Consider the following 5,369-nt stretch of genomic DNA (forward strand, 5'->3'; position numbering starts at 1 on the left):
TTTATGTCGTAGCCCTCTCAACTTTTTAACACATGCTATGTGGGTGAAATGATGATAGCATGCCTACTTTCAACATTTTCAGAGTTCATTTGTAGTGCTTTTCAATTTCAGGGTCAACTAGCTCAAAAAAAATAAGTAAATGCACGAAATATACCAAATGAAGTCAAAATTGTTGAAATTTTGTGATGTGCCTTTGAATGGTGCATTTTGAACACACAAAAATTATGGAGTTCAAATAAGTTTAAAAAAATGAAATCCCTTTGTAAGAGATGAGTTCTCATTCGAAACCGTGCTACTTCGAGAGAGATTGTCAGTTTTGTACACGAAGTGCATCCAGTTTTTGTCGTAGCCCTCTCAACTTTTTAACACATGCTATGTGGGTGAAATGATGATAGCATGCCAACTTTCAACATTTTCAGAGTTCATTTGTAGTGCTTTTCAATTTATGGGTCAACTAGCTCAAAAAAAATAAGTAAATGCACGAAATATACCAAATGAAGTCAGAAATTGTTGAAATTTTGTGATGTGCCTTTGAATGGTGCATTTTGAACACACAAAAGTTATGGAGTTCAAATAAGTTAAAAAAAATGAAATCCCTTTGTAAGACATGAGTTCTCATTCGAAACCCTGCTACTTCGAGAGAGATTGTCAGTTTTGTACACGAACTGCATCCAGTTTTTGTCGTAGCCCTCTCAAATTTTTAACGCATGCTATGTGGGTGAAATGATGATAGCATGCCAACTTTCAACATTTTCAGAGTTCATTTGTAGTACTTTTCAATTTCAGGGTCAACTAGCTCAAAAAAATAAGTAAATGCACGAAATATACCAAATGAAGTCAGAAATTGTTGAAATTTTGTGATGTGCCTTTGAATGGTGCATTTTGAACACACAAAAAGTATGGAGTTCAAATAAGTTAAAAAAATGAAATCCCTTTGTAAGAGATGAGTTCTCATTCGAAACCCTGCTACTTCGAGAGAGATTGTCAGTTCTGTACACGAAGTGCATCCAGTTTTTGTCGTAGCCCTCTCAACTTTTTAACACATGCTATGTGGGTGAAATGATGATAGCATGCCTACTTTCAACATTTTCAGAGTTCATTTGTAGTGCTTTTAAATTTCAGGGTCAACTAGCTCAAAAAAATAAGTAAATGCACGAAATATACCAAATGAAGTCAAAATTGTTGAAATTTTGTGATGTGCCTTTGAATGGTGCATTTTGAACACACAAAAAGTATGGAGTTCAAATAAGTTAAAAAAATGAAATCCCTTTGTAAGAGATGAGTTCTCATTCGAAAACCTGCTACTTCGAGAGATATTGTAAGTTTTGTACACGAAGTGCATCCAGTTTTTGTCGTAGCCCTCTCAACTTTTTAACACATGCTGTGTGGGTGAAATGATGATCGCATGCCAACTTTCAACATTTTCAGAGTTCATTTGTAGTGCTTTTCAATTTCAGGGTCAACTAGCTCAAAAAAAAAGTAAATGCGCGAAATATACCAAATGAAGTCAGAAATTGTTGAAATTTTGTGATGTGCCTTTGAATGGTGCATTTTGAACACACAAAAAGTATGGAGTTCAAATAAGTTAAAAAAATGAAATCCCTTTGTAAGAGATGAGTTCTCATTCGAAACCCTGCTACTTCGAGAGAGATTGTCAGTTTTGTACACGAAGTGCATCCAGTTTTTGTCGTAGCCCTCTCAACTTTTTAACACATGCTGTGTGGGTGAAATGATGATAGCATGCCTACTTTCAACATTTTCAGAGTTCATTTGTAGTGCTTTTCAATTTCAGGGTCAACTAGCTCAAAAATAAATAAGTAAATGCACGAAATATACCAAATGAAGTCAGAAATTGTTGAAATTTGGTGATGTGCCTTTGAATGGTGAATTTTAAACACACAAAAAGTATGGAGTTCAAATAAGTTAAAAAAATGAAATCCCTTTGTAAGAGATGAGTTCTCCTTCGAAACCCTGCTACTTCGAGAGAGATTGTCTGTTTTGTCGACGAACTGCATCCAGTTTTTGTCGTAGACCTCTCAAATTTTTAACGCATGCTATGTGGGTGAAATGATGATAGCATGCCAACTTTCAACATTTTCAAAGTTCATTTGTAGTGCTTTTCAATTTCAGGGTCAACTAAATCAAAAAATAAGTAAATGCACGAAATATACCAAATGAAGTCAGAAATTGTTGAAATTTTGTGATGTGCCTTTTAATGGTGCATTTTGAACACACAAAAAGTATGGAGTTCAAATAAGTTTTAAAAAATGAAATCCCTTTATAAGAGATGAGTTCTCGTTCGAAACCCTGCTACTTCGAGAGAGATTGTCAGTTTTGTACACGAACTGCATCCAGTTTTTGTCGTAGCCCTCTCAAATTTTTAACATGTGATATGTGTGTGAAATGATGATAGCATACAAACTTTCAACATTTTGAGAGTTCATTTGTAGTACTTTTCAATTTCAGGGTCAACTAGCTCAAAAAAATAAGTAAATGCACGAAATATACCAAATGAAGTCAGAAATTGTTGAAATTTTGTGATGTGCCTTTGAATGGTGCATTTTGAACACACAAAAGTTATGGAGTTCAAATAAGTTTAAAAAAATGAAATCCCTTTGTAAGAGCTGAGTTCTCGTTCGAAACCCTACTACTTCGAGAGAGATTGTCAGTTTTGTACACGAACTGCATCCAGTTTTTCTCGTAGCCCTCTCAACTTTTTAACACATGCTATGTGGGTGAAATTATGATAGCATGCCAACTTTCAACATTTTCAGAGTTCATTTGTAGTGCTTTTCAATTTGAGGGTCAACTAGCTCAAAAAAATAAGTAAATGCACGAAATATACCAAATGAACTCAGAAATTGTTGAAATTTTGTGATGTGCCTTTGAATGGTGCATTTTGAACACACAAAAAGTGTGGAGTTCAAATAAGTTTAAAAAAAATGAAATCCCTTTGTAAGAGATGAGTTCTCCTTCGAAACCCTGCTACTTCGAGAGAGATTGTCAGTTTTGTACACGAACTGCACCCAGTTTTTGTCGTAGCCCTCTCAAATTTTTAACACATGCTATGTGGGTGAAATGATGATAGCATGCCAACTTTCAACATTTTCAGAGTTCATTTGTAGTGCTTTTCAATTTCAGGGTCAACTGGCTCAAAAAAAAAAAAGTAAATGCACGAAATATACCAAATGAAGTCAGAAATTGTTGAAATTTTATGATGTACCTTTGAATGGTGCATTTTGAACACACAAAAAGTATGGAGTTCAAATAAGTTTTAAAAAATGAAATCCCTTTGTCAGAGATGAGTTCTCGTTCGAAACCCTGCTACTTCGAGAGAGATTGTCAGTTTTGTACACGAACTGCATCCAGTTTTTGTCGTAGCCCTCTCAAATTTTTAACACATGCTATGTGGGTGAAATGATGATAGCATGCCTAATTTCAACATTTTCAGAGTTCATTTGTAGTGTTTTTCAATTTCAGGGTCAACTGGCTCAAAAAAAATAAGTAAATGCACGAAATATACCAAATGAAGTCAGAAATTGTTGAAATTTTATGATGTGCCTTTGAATGGTGCATTTTGAACACACAAAAAGTATGGAGTTCAAATAAGTTTTAAAAAATGAAATCCCTTTGTCAGAGATGAGTTCTCGTTCGAAACCCTCCTACTTCGAGAGAGATTGTCAGTTTTGTACACGAACTGCATCCAGTTTTTGTCGTAGCCCTCTCAAAATTTTAACATATGCTATGTGGGTGAAATTATGATAGCATGCCGACTGTCAACATTTTCAGAGTTCATTTGTAGTGCTTTTCAATTTCAGGGTCAACTAGCTCAAAAAATAAGTAAATGCACGAAATATACCAAATGAAGTCAGAAATTGTTGAAATTTTGTGATGTGCCTTTGAATGGTGCATTTTGAACACACAAAAAGTATGGAGTTCAAATAAGTTTTAAAAAATGAAATCCCTTCATAAGAGATGAGTTCTCGTTTGAAACCCTCCTACTTCGAGAGAGATTGTCACTTTTGTACACGAACTGCATCCAGTTTTTGTCGTAGCCCTCTCAACTTTTTAACACATGTTATGTGGGTGAAATGATGATAGCATGCCTAATTTCAACATTTTCAGAGTTCATTTGTAGTGTTTTTCAATTTCAGGGTCAATAGCTCAAAAAAATAAGTAAATGCACAAAATATACCAAATGAAGTCAGAAATTTTTGAAATTTGGTGATGTGCCTTTGAATGGTGCATTTTGAACACACAAAAAGTATGGAGTTCAAATAAGTTTTAAAAAATGAAATCCCTTTGTCAGAGATGAGTTCTCGTTCGAAACCCTGCTACTTCGAGAGAGATTGTCAGTTTTGTACACGAACTGCATCCAGTTTTTGTCGTAGCCCTCTCAAAATTTAACATATGCTATGTGGGTGAAATTATGATAGCATGCCGACTTTCAACATTTTCAGAGTTCATTTGTAGTGCTTTTCAATTTCAGGGTCAACTAGCTCAAAAAATAAGTAAATGCACGAAATATACCAAATGAAGTCACAAATTGTTGAAATTTTGTGATGTGCCTTTGAATGGTGCATTTTGAACACACAAAAAGTATGGAGTTCAAATAAGTTTTAAAAAATGAAATCCCTTCATAAGAGATGAGTTCTCGTTTGAAACCCTCCTACTTCGAGAGAGATTGTCAGTTTTGTACACGAACTGCATCCAGTTTTTGTCGTAGCCTCTCAACTTTTTAACACATGCTATGTGGGTGAAATGATGATAGCATGCCTAATTTCAACATTTTCAGAGTTCATTTGTAGTGTTTTTCAATTTCAGGGTCAACTAGCTCAAAAAAAATAAGTAAATGCACGAAATATACCAAATGAAGTCAGAAATTGTTGAAATTTTGTGATGTGCCTTTGAATGGTGCATTTTGAACACACAAAAAGTATGGAGTTCAAATAAGTTAAAAAAATGAAATCCCTTTGTAAGAGATGAGTTCTCATTCGAAACCCTGCTACTTCGAGAGAGATTGTCAGTTTTGTACACGAAGTGCATCCAGTTTTTGTCGTAGCCCTCTCAACTTTTTAACACATGCTATGTGGGTGAAATGATGATAGCATGCCTACTTTCAACATTTTCAGAGTTCATTTGTAGTGCTTTTCAATTTCAGGATCAACTAGCTCAAAAATAAATAAGTAAATGCACGAAATATACCAAATGAAGTCAGAAATTGTTGAAATTTGGTGATGTGCCTTTGAATGGTGAATTTTAAACACACAAAAAGTATGGAGTTCAAATAAGTTAAAAAAAATGAAATCCCTTTGTAAGAGATGAGTTCTCCTTCGAAACCCTGCTACTTCGAGAGAGATTGTCTGTTT

This window comes from Hordeum vulgare, chromosome 1H, assembly GCF_904849725.1.
Source record: "Hordeum vulgare subsp. vulgare chromosome 1H, MorexV3_pseudomolecules_assembly, whole genome shotgun sequence".
Classification (NCBI taxonomy): Eukaryota; Viridiplantae; Streptophyta; class Magnoliopsida; order Poales; family Poaceae; genus Hordeum; species Hordeum vulgare.